Consider the following 12273-nt stretch of genomic DNA (forward strand, 5'->3'; position numbering starts at 1 on the left):
TTGAAATTGATGGCTGCTGGTTGAGTGACGCTATCCTAGGCTGGTTTCTTTTCACTTTGTGGGATCTACTAGATATTAACTTATAAGGCACAGGGGTCATTTCAGAGTTCATGAAATAGAATTACTGATTCAAGGGAAATAGATATATACATTACCTTTTGAGCGATCCTACGTATTCATAGTAATAATTGATTAAAAGTGCCGCCCATTGCCAGGTCTGTTGTGTTGGATTCTGATTTAGACCATGACAGTCTTCACTCTGGGCAGGCAGACTGAGATTTTGGAGGACAGGGTTACTTCATCACATTTGTGACAGAGGGCCCAATTTAGGGGCTTATTTACAAGCCCCTTGCAATGCGGGTATGTCACTTTTTGTGACGCTCCAGTGGCGCAGGAGCCTGCCCATATTCACCAGGCAGCACTAGCCACTTTTTTTGCCTTAATGCTGCCTTGTAAATATTGTTCCCTTTAAGGCAGTTATCTGCATTAAATGGGCATGCACTTTTTGACACTGTCCTAGAGTTACGAGAAATCATAACTCTAAGGCAGCAGCAAAAACGTACTCCTCCCCAGATGATGCGTAAAAGAAGCACACCGAGGAGAAATATCTTTATTTCTTCTCGTTTTTCCTTTTTCTATGTGAGCGGCATTCTGCAGCATACATACAAAGAGGAAAGTGTCTCTTGTGATTGTTTTTGTAAGGAAAGGTTTCTCTGCCTGCACAAAAATAATCATCCCTGCAATGCAGGCACCGCACAGCAACCCACTGTGCGCCAGTTCAGGCGAAAAGGACAGGATTGCGCTGTATCTAATCAATATGGTGCATTCCTGCCCTTTTCTTTTGCCGCATGGTAGCGCTGCAGGAAGGCCTGCGGCTCTGCCCTACGGCAAAAACACATAAATGAGGCACTTGGAATTTAGTGGAGAGAGTACCCTCTCCGCTAAATTGAAGGTCCACCCGCCTCATTCAGGGAAAGTAAAAACTTTTAAATGGCCTGATGCCATCAGAGAAAACTCCCATAGAGAGGGGTCATTGCTTATTTAAAAAAATATATAAAATCCTACTTTCGGGTTTCAGCAGGAATGTACTACTTAGGGGCCTATTAGGATCTCGGGCAGATCGCCAAATGTTCCTGTTTCACTCCCTGCTATATTTGTATGGCGAGGGGCACTGCGGGGTTGGACGGAAAGACCATCCCCCACTTTTCCGCCGGTCGGATTGCCGGCCAGGCGGAAAAGGCACACAATATGGTGGTGGTGCCTTGCAGGCACCGCCATCCATATTATGATGCCTGCGGTGGAATGCCTTTCCATGGCGGAGACTCCGCCATGGAAAGGCATGCGGGAAATCACTGTGGGGGACCATTGTGGGCCCCCAAGAAGGTTAGGGGGGGTGGGTGGCTGCACTGGGGGGTACCTATGGTACCCCCATCATTGCCATGCACAAGGTGACAGGCACCCCGCTGTGCCTGTCACGTTGTGCATGGCAATGCACAACATGGGCTTTAACATTGCAGCGGGTGCTGCTTAAAGCACCGCCCGCCGCAATGTTAAAGTCAAGGATGCACCCGCCAGTGTGGCGGCCACATCCTAATTGGCCTGGCGGGACCGCCCCACCTATGGCGGCCGGTCCCGTGTTCCATTACGGTGGCAGGCGGACAAAGTCTGCCCGCCATCCTAATAGGCCCCTAAGTTCTTTCATTTTGTACATGCCAAGACTATCCTGTTAGAATTCAGGTGTGAAAGCATGAGGGACGCCTGTTCACAGTGAGACTAGTAAGAATCATTATAAACGTTTTGTCTTCTCTTCTCTCTATATTACATTCCCCAAGGGCAAATATCAAGGTCAGTTGGTACTGTTAAGGAACTTTGGAATTGCAACAATTCCCTCAACTAGTAGAAGTTTTTTTAAACATCATTATTTTTTTCAGCTCTTAACTGTTTTATGGTTTATGTGTATGTGTATGTAAGTATGCAGAAATATATATATTATATATATATATATATATACACACATGTATATATTATCTACTGGCGGTCGCCAGTAGATAGTTATAGTTAGGACCGCATTAAAAAGACTTTAGTTACATTATAAATCATTTGTTGATTGTACCATACTCATTTTAGGAATTGTGTTGTGTTCTAAGGTGATTTTACCATGTGAAAAATACTTTTTCTGTGATATCATGAATCCTGTTTGAGAGAAAACCATTTTCTCATGCTTTTCCCACAGAGGTTTGGAAAGTGATCTATAAGCTAAACTGAGAGCATATTTTCTGTAAATTCACATTATCTTTCTCAGTCATGTGAAAATGAAGTCTGACATTCTCAGTAAAACATGTACATCCAACAAGGGCAGAGACTGTCAGTTGATTCCTTTGTGTTCTACTGCAGCTTCCCAGAGTGTTCTAAAGAACAACTAGATCGCTAACAGTCCCACTTATGACAAACGTATTGCACACCTGAAGCCACCTTGAATGGAATAAAGTGGTAACTCTTAAAATATTTAATTTAAAAAGGAACACAATGAGGGGGTTCATTTTGCCATAGAAAGTATGATTAGTGCTGCAGAAAGAAAAATTAGGGCACATTTTGAGTGACTTCTCAAATCCTCTTCTATTTCATTAAAAAATTCTGACATGCACACTGAAACATGCACTTTCGATACCAGTAGCAGACTTCCCTGGTGAGCAGTAGCTTTACTATAGTGATCTAATAAGCAACTAGAGTGCTAACATTCTGAATTTATGGCAAATGTGTGACAAATCTGAATGCCTTCTTGATGGAATCAAAGTAAAAAACTGAAAGTATTTCCTACTGAGGAGAATGTAGTAAACGAGGAAATTAGGAAACTTCATAACAAATAAGTCTCCCAAAATGGCCACCAGAGACAAAAGAGCCGAAATGTAGCCCAAATATCACCCAGATGTAGCCCAAGTATAGCCTAATGACAGAATGTCCCAGAGTGTTCTAACGAACAACTAGAGCGCTAACACTCTTACTTATGACAAAAGTATGGCACATCTGAAGCCATCTTGATTGGAATAAAGTGGTAACACTGAAAACATTTAATTTACAAAGGAACAACATGAGGGGGTTCATTTGGCCATAGAAATTATGATTAGTGCTGCAGAAAGAAAAATTAGGGCACATTTTGACTTCTCAAATCCTCTTCCGTTTCATAACAAAATTCTGACATGCAGACTGAAACATGCACTTTGAGTACCAGCAGCAGACTTCCCTGGTGAGCAGTAGCTTTACTACAGTGATCTAATGAGCAACTAGAGTGCTAACATTCTGAATTTATGGCAAATGTGTGACACATCTGAATGCCTTCTTGATGGAACCAAAATAAAAAACTGAAAGTATTTCCTACTGAGGAGACTGCAGTAAATGAGGAAATTAGGAAACTTCATAACAAATAAATCTCCCAAGATGGCCACCAGAGACAAAAGAGCCCAAATGTAGCCCAAATATCACCCAGATGTAGCCCAAGTATAGGCCAATGACAGAATGTCCCAGAGTGTTCTTAAGAACAACTAGAGCGCTTACTGTCTTGCTTATGACAAAAGTATGGCACACCTGAAGCCATCTTGATTGGAATAAACTGGTAACACTTAAAACATTTAATTTAAAAAGGAACACAATGAGGGGGTTCATTTTGCCATAGAAATTATGATTAGTGCTATAGAAAGAAAAATTAGGGCACCTTTTGAGTGACTTCTCAAATCCTCTTCTATTTCATAAAAATATTCTGATATGCAGACTGAAACATGCAATTTTAATACCAGCAACAGACTTCCATGGTGAGCAGTAGCTTTACTACAGTGATCTAATGAGCAACTAGCGTGCTAACATTTAGAATTGATGGTAAATGTGTGACATATCTGAATACCTTCTTGATGTAATCAAAGTAAAAAACTGAAAGCATTTCCTACTGAGGAGACTGCAGTAAATGAGGAAATTAGGAAACTTCATAACAGATAAATCTCCCAAGATGGCCACCAGAGACAAAAGAGCCCAAATGCAGCACAAATATCACCCAGATGTATCCCACATGTAGCCCAATGACAGAAGTGAGCAAAACACATTTTTTGTGTATTTGCAGTTTTATATAGTGCAGACTTGTCAGGTATTGGAGTGCTTTACATGAGCATTGGTTACATCACACAAGATCAAATTCATTTTGGTTGTAGACATGGGGAGATTAAGTGATTTGACTAGAATCACAGAATGTTGAGCTGAAGCAGAAACTCCAATCTGGTTCCCCAGATGCAAAGTCTGCAACTCTGGAAGTAACACCACATCCTCTCCCCTAGGTGCAACATTTAATCAAGTGGTCAACTGGATAAAAAAAATAAAGATTACAAATAATTTAAAAGTTCTTTGTCGCTATTTGAAAACTCAGAAAATATGTCCTCATTTTAGTTTTTTAGAGCACTAACCATAACTTTGATGCAAATAAGACCCTTCTCATATATGTAATTTCTAAAGGAAATGCTCTAGGTATTACAGTTTTGATTACATCAAGATGACGTCAGGCGTTCCACACTTTTGTAATAAAAATAGAATGTTAGCAATCTAGTTGTTCATTGGGATACTGTTGAGAGGCCGAGGGCAAGGGCACGAACTCTGAAAATTGAAGGCAGGTAGGAGAGTGCAGAGGCAACAATTTGACCACACTGGGCAGGCAGGAAGGGCAGTGGCAGCACAACAGACTATGCAGGGCAGTGGAAAGGGGGGCAGGGGCAACAAAACAACAATACAGGACTGGCAAATGAGGCTGTGGCAATATAATAGACCATTGTGGGCAGAAGGAAGAGGCAGTGGTAGTACAACCATACATGCCAACAGACCCGTTTCAGCCAGGAAACGTCCAATGTTTTTAAGCTCAAATGGGCTTTAATTGATCTGTCTCCTGTCTACAATCTCCTCTTTTTCAATGTAACTCAAAGGGGAAAATCAATACCCCAGTTTTTTTTCAAAATCTCCCTCTTACCAAGTTCAAAATGTTCGCAAGTATGATACATTGGATCATGGTAGGCAGGAGGAATTAGGGTAGGGACATGGACTCGGATAACAGAGGGCAGGAGGGACATGGAGAGGTGCACCAAACCGACCCTACAAGGCAGGCATCAGGGTTTACAGCAGCACAATACACCACACAGGGCATGCGGGACGGGAGTGCAGCACAACAATCCATAGAAAGCAATAGGGAGGGGACAGGACCATGCACATGGACAACAGAGAACAGAGGGGAAAGAGGCAATGGTAGCTAGCTGACTATAATGGACAGACAGGAGAGAAAGCTGAAGCATAACAGACCATAAAGGGCAGGAGGGACAGATCAGGGGCATTACAATGGAACAGACAAGCCAGGCGGGAGGGAATAGGGGTCTGCACATGGAGACAGAGGGCTGGGGGCAAGGGGGCAGGGCAGGAGCAGCAAGATGACCATGGAGGTCAGGCAGGATGGGCACTAGAAACAAGACACACCATGGAGAGCAACAATGAGACTATGATGGCATACACACAAACCATGGAGGGAAGGTGGGAGGGGGTCAGGGGCAGCTAGCTGACCACACAGGGAAGGTGGGAGGGGCCATGGCAGCACAGAAGACCATGCATGGCAAGCGGAGGGTTAGTGGCAGCACAATGGCTATGATGAGCAAGAAGGAGGGTGCAGGGGCATGCACAAAGGACCATGGAGGATAGAAGGGAGGGTCAGGACCTGGGCACAGACAAGAGAGTTCAGGGGAAGGGGCCTCACAACAGACAGTGCGGGGCAGGCAGGAGGAGCAGTTGCAGCACAACAGACCAGGGAGGGCAGAAGGGTGTGGCAGTAAAATGGACCATGGAGGACAGGAGGAAGGGGATAGGGGCATGGCATGTGGACAGGCAGGGTGGAGGTGGCAGGGACAGGTTGCAGTCATCTGGCAATGCTAGGCAGATGGGAGGGGAGTGGCAGCTCAACATAACACTCAGAGTAGATAGGAGTGGCAGGTCCATGGAACATGGTGGGCAAAAAGGATGGAGCAGGGGCATGCACAAAGACATCGGAGGGCAGGGGGAAGGAGAATAGGGGCAGCAAGATAAGCACAGAGGCTAAGCAGGAGGTCAATGATGGGCCATAGAATTGGGCAATGGAGGGCAGGAAGAGTGGACTGGTACATCATTCTAAATGGAGGGCAGTGGCAGCACATCAGACCATGCATGGCAGGAGGGAGGAGGCTAGTCCATGGATTCAGACAACAGAGGATAGGGAGGAGGTGGATGGGGCAGCAAGCTAACAGTTCAGAGAAGGTGGGTATTAGGAACTTTATTGTTTTTAAAATGTGTGTCTGTGCGAACTACTTAAAATATGAACAAGTATGCAGCATAATCTCACTTTTATTCAGGAAGAAGAGGACGTTTGTGACTGTGACTCTGGGCTCCCTTGGGAGAAACACCCCCTGACCCTCCACCCCCCATCGCAAAATGTAATGCCCATGAAAAGGGTAGGTGGACGCAGTATGTATGTATGGCGTATTTGTATAGCGCAGACTGTCACCCGAAGGGTATCCTGGCGCTTCAGACAATTATACCAACACCACACAGAGCAGTCAAAGAAATTAATCAGACCTAGGAAAGAGAAATGTTTTGAGTTCCCTCTTAAAAGAGAAAAAGTCCCCGGAGCTTCTCAGCGACAAGGTAAGAGTATTCCACTGTTTAGCTGCCACAAATCCAAAAGCTCGCCCACCCATCCGAGCTCTCATTACCTTAGGAATTACCACAAGATGTGCTGAGAGCGACCGAAGGGAGCGAGTGGGCACATACCACTGGAACAATTCTTGCAATGGAACAGGTCCTTGTCCATGAAGTCCTCTGAACACTAAGCAAAGTGCTTTAAAGATGACTCGTTGCGGGACAGGTAACCAATGAAGATCGACTAGTGCCATGGAAGAAGAGTCGGAACGGCGCCGGGACAAAGCCAACTTGGCCGCCATATTCTGCACACGTTGCAGCTTAGCCACCAAATTAGCTGGGGCTCCCAGGAGTAGTGCGTTGCAGTAGTCCAACCTACTCAATATGGTGCCACGCACTACTTCTGGCCGAACGTGGGCCGGCAGCAACGGCAAGATCTTCCACAGCATACGGAGCAGCATCATACAAGTGGCCACAGTTTTATTTACAAAGAGGTCCAGTTGAAGATTGGGCCCAAGCACTACGCCCAGATTCCTGGCGGAGGCCGCTGCCAAAGGAGCATCCGGAAAAGAAGCGGGCCAGAAGTCAGGAGGCAGCGGCCGAGGGACCCGATCCAGCGAGCAGTGTAGTACCTCTGTTTTGGAGCCATTGAACTGCAGAGAGTTCTGCCTCAACCATTCCGCAGTTGACGCCATACACTGATGGAAGGTCTCCAAAGGCACCGCATCCTTGCCCTCGATGGAAAAAATGAGCTGTGTATCATCGGCATAGTTAATAACCGAGATGCCGAATGATTTAATCAGACTCACTAGAGGGCAGAGGTAGAGGTTGAACAAAATAGGGCTGATGGCAGACCCTTGCGGAACACCCTGCTTAACTGCTTTGATCTCCGACTGGAAAGGTGGCAGGGCCACTACCTGCTGCCTATCACCCAGATAGGAAATCAGCCAGTCACGAGCCAGGCCCTTCACCCCTACATCCTCAAGTCTTCTGACCAAGATGTCGTGGTTGACCGTATCGAATGCGGCCGACATATCGAGCAGCACTAAAAAGGCTGCTCGACCAGTGTCGGCCCGCGAACGAAGATCGTCTAAAGCGGTCACCAGGGCAGACTCCGTGCCGTGTGCAGGTCTGAAGCCGAATTGAGACGTGTCCAGGCAGAAATTGGTCTCCAAAAAACTGGACAAGTGTCTAGTAACCAGTTTCTCCAGAATCTTAATGGGAAAAGGGAGCAGCGATATAGGTCTATGGTTCGCTGGGCAGGTAGGGTCCAAGGTCTCCTTCTTCAGTAAGGGTGAGACCACTGCCAATTTCCAACACTCCGGGACACGTGCCAAGGAAAGAGACTGACAGCAGATAGCATGCAACGGAGGAAAAAGCTCCGCCTGGAATACTTTCCAGTATTTATGTGGCAATGGGTCTAGCGGGCAACCGGAGGATACACTATTAGCCAACGAGCAGAATTCCTCAAAAGATGGGAGGGGAAAACTATCCAGCAATACCCGTTTACCAGCTACCCTTTCCATCTCTGTGGCGGTCACTGATAAGGGGCCCTGTGCAGGCTGAGTAGCAGATGTAGTCATTAAAGCAAGCTTATTTAGGATCAGAGCGATCTTATCCTCAAAAGCCTGCGCCAGAGAGGTACACAGAGCTTGGGAGGCAGGGATATCGTTGGCAGCGGAGGCAGGTCGAGCGAGGTCCCCAACAATCTTAAACAAGGCCTGCGTTTTATTCGATGCATTTAAGAGTGAATCCTCCAGGAATCGTGCTTTTGCAACTTTAATGTGTGTTTTGTAGGTCGACAAGGCCTGTTTAAAGAGAGCTTTCTCAGGGTCTAGATAATTTTTTCTCCAAGCTCGCTCCGCACGTCTACAACCGAGCTTCAGTTGTGATAGCTCAGCGGTAAACCAAGGCATAGCGATCTTGGATCTGTCTCTGATTTTGCGCAGAGGGGCCAGCACCTCTAGGGAATTAACGATTTTCCGGCTGAGGCCCTCATAGCTTGCATCCACACTGTCTCCTAAGGAGATATCACCACCCAACAAGGATGGTAGGCAAGGTTGTTTAAGCAACTTTGACCACTGCCTACCCATCCTAGTCCTGGTGCCGATACCTCCGCTCCCAGTTGATACCATGGGGAGTGCAACAGAGAAGAGGACCAAGGCATGATCCGTCCAGCATTGAGGGAGGGTGTCACGAACTACCACCTGTCCAGTGTCTGCAAAGATCAGGTCGAGAGTATGGCCCTTAGAGTGGGTCTGTGAGTGAACCAACTGCTGCAAGTGAATATCACTACAGGCCTGAACCAGCTCCGAGAGGGCAGACCTTGTAGGGCCATCAGGACAAAGATTGAAGTCTCCCAAAATCAGAGTCCTGGCATGGGTGTTAGAGAGCTCGAAGATAGTGTCAATTAGCTCGGGTACTGCTGACAAAGTACTGGCAGGGGGCCGATAGCACAACAGCCCAGAATAGAGGGTACCTCCGTGCCCTTTGATGGAAAAGGCCAGAGTCTCACAGCCCACGATGTTCTTGGTATCAAGCATTGAGACATCGAGCGATTCCCTAAATATAAGGCCCACACCCCCTCCTCTAGCTCCCTCCCGCGGGTTGTGTATGATCTTATAGCCCGGAGGACATGCTAACCCTAACTCCACCGTGCAGTCTGCTCTGGTCCACGTTTCTGTCATGAACAGAATGTCTACCTTGCTGGACTCTATGAGAAATGCTATTTCCATATGGTGTTTACTCAGTGATCTGACGTTCAACAGACCGCACAACAGAGGCTGTACACACTGCTCAGTAGCAGGTGGCTGATGGCTCAATCCAGGGTTGCATTTTAACAGCATGTCTCTAGTATATATTATCCGAGCATCGGACAGTGGAACAGGGTCCCCGGCTCCCGGCACGACCTGTGCGCGAACGGGCGCAAACGGGCTTACCTCTGGCGCACCTCCGGCGCGCCGCCGTCGCGCTCGCTGCGCGCCAACGCTGCGCGCTGGTACACACATCGCTTATATACTGTGGCTAGCAATCCGCGCGGGAGTCCTGCGAGGACACACCTCTAGCCCCACCAAAGATGGCACCCGAAGGCAGTCTGATCCAGTAGACCTCACCTAAGATGGCGGCCGGAACGCCGCGATCGCGTCCCAGATAGTCCCCCCGATTCTAACTAAATCCCGCAAAGTGCAGGTGAGTTGTCCAGTTTAAGATGCGAGTATGACCTGACTATTCCCTGCAATAATAGGCCCCAGAAAAGTACAAAGCGCAAAGGATAACAGCGCGAGTTGCAATATTTAAAAACGGCATAAAAATGAAACAGCAGCATCAACTACGCGTTAGCGCTATGATATAAGTCTACCTGAAGGCACAGGAAGGCGCCTTAAATATCCTAATCAATGCGCGGGAGTCCTGCGAGGACACACCTCTAGCCCCACCAAAGATGGCACCCGAAGGCAGTCTGATCCAGTAGACCTCACCTAAGATGGCGGCCGGAACGCCGCGATCGCGTCCCAGATAGTCCCCCCGATTCTAACTAAATCCCGCAAAGTGCAGGTGAGTTGTCCAGTTTAAGATGCGAGTATGACCTGACTATTCCCTGCAATAATAGGCCCCAGAAAAGTACAAAGCGCAAAGGATAACAGCGCGAGTTGCAATATTTAAAAACGGCATAAAAATGAAACAGCAGCATCAACTACGCGTTAGCGCTATGATATAAGTCTACCTGAAGGCACAGGAAGGCGCCTTAAATATCCTAATCAATGCGCGGGAGTCCTGCGAGGACACACCTCTAGCCCCACCAAAGATGGCACCCGAAGGCAGTCTGATCCAGTAGACCTCACCTAAGATGGCGGCCGGAACGCCCCCCGATAGTCCCCCCGATTCTAACTAAATCCCGCAAAGTGCAGGTGAGTTGTCCAGTTTAAGATGCGAGTATGACCTGACTATTCCCTGCAATAATAGGCCCCAGAAAAGTACAAAGCGCAAAGGATATCAGCGCGAGTTGCAATATTTAAAAACTGCATAAAAATGAAACAGCAGCATCAACTACGCGTTAGCGCTATGATATAAGGCAGTGTTATATAGAACATAGTCCTGAGAGCACGATTAAAAATGAAAACAAGATATAGTATATGGTATAAACTATGCACCAAAAAGTGTGATATAAGATGAACCGGGGCGTGAAATATAATATGCAATACATTGTGCGCAATGACAGATTAATTGGAGAGCGCGAGATAGCACAGGCACTAGCGCGTGCTATGTGTTATGCGCCTTGGAGTGTAATATGCACAGGGCAGTGTTGTGTAACCTAACTAGTCTCTAAAGTTGTAATATAAAATATGTGCTGGGGAGTGTAACATCGCCTATGCACAGTGACAAAGATATGGATCCCAGATTGTAATATGTATGGCATAGCGCTGTCCGTTATAACATAGGCATCGAGGAAGGCACGTTAGATGGGGCAATATAACCTGTGTGAAGGCAAGTGTGGCATGACATATTCACGGGGTGGTGTTACAGTGCACATGGGCTAGAGAGTGTCATAGCATATGCACGAGCTGGTGGAATACAACACAGAGGTGTGTGGCACTCGTTGGGCACTGGTGGGTGTAACACAGCATTGGGCTCAGCCAGGAGCACGCAGTTTCTCTAAAGTGAGGTTCGTCTCCTTTCCAGAGAGTAAAATAAAAAGTATTACACATCCGGCGGTGGATGTGTGTTTTATTAACCGTGAGGGGGGTTTCTTGCATAGTTTGGTCTAATTTTTGTCGAATCCCCTTTGAATGGCTTGGTGTGCGTGTGCATTAAATGTGCCCGTCAATAGCTACCCATCTTTGTGTAAATAAACGACAAGGGTGTCTACTTGGAGAGTACCCACCGGCGGGGGCGCCGGGATTAGGCAGGGTAGGGCGTCAGACACATCAGAGCTTCACTAGCGGTGTAAATACATTCCACGTGGATTCATTGTATGCATAGTCGCCTTTTAATGAATATCACGCAAATCATCATGGTGATAGGTACATACGGTTTGTCCAGCATGTCCTAGGTGTTTCTAGAAATATATATTTTTTTAAAATAATAAAAAACAAAGGCCGGCCCCGGGGGATGGGATCCCCGGGGCCGTAAGTGGCCTGAGGAGGGGGGTAACGCAGCCCCCCTCCTAAAGAATAAAAAAAAAAAGGCCATGACCCGGGGGTTGGGGTCCCCGGGGCCGATTATGGCCTTGGGAGGGCCAAATTTATTTTTTTCACCCAAAAAAAATAGGGTGCAGGCCCTGGGGGATGGGGTCCCCAGGGCCAATAAATTAGAAAAAGAAGGGGGGCCACACAGCCCTCCTTCTTAAAAGAATAAAATAAATATAAGACCGACATCGCGCCGGAGGCCACGCCCCCTCCTTGCAGCACTCTGCAAATGCGCCCCCTGGCCAGTTGTAAGTTGGGGAATTAATTCCCGTTCAATACTGAGGGTCCCTGAGGGCCAACTAGCCCAACAGGTATCTCCAGTATGCGCCAGGGATCTGCGTTGCAGACAGGTGTTCTGAGGCCATGCCCCTTTTTACACCTCTATGCAACGCAGCTCTGTGGCACT

General features: G+C 47.2%; 1 protein-coding gene across 2 annotated transcripts in view; it reads right to left on the minus strand.

Annotated features, from left to right (window-relative positions):
• Positions 1 to 12273, minus strand: part of FSTL5 (follistatin like 5) — a 2810134-nt gene that overhangs the window by 105267 nt on the left and 2692594 nt on the right. The gene's annotated exons all lie outside the window — the stretch shown is intronic.

This window comes from Triturus cristatus, chromosome 2_2 (genome assembly GCF_964204655.1).
Source record: "Triturus cristatus chromosome 2_2, aTriCri1.1, whole genome shotgun sequence".
NCBI classification, from domain to species: domain Eukaryota; kingdom Metazoa; phylum Chordata; class Amphibia; order Caudata; family Salamandridae; genus Triturus; species Triturus cristatus.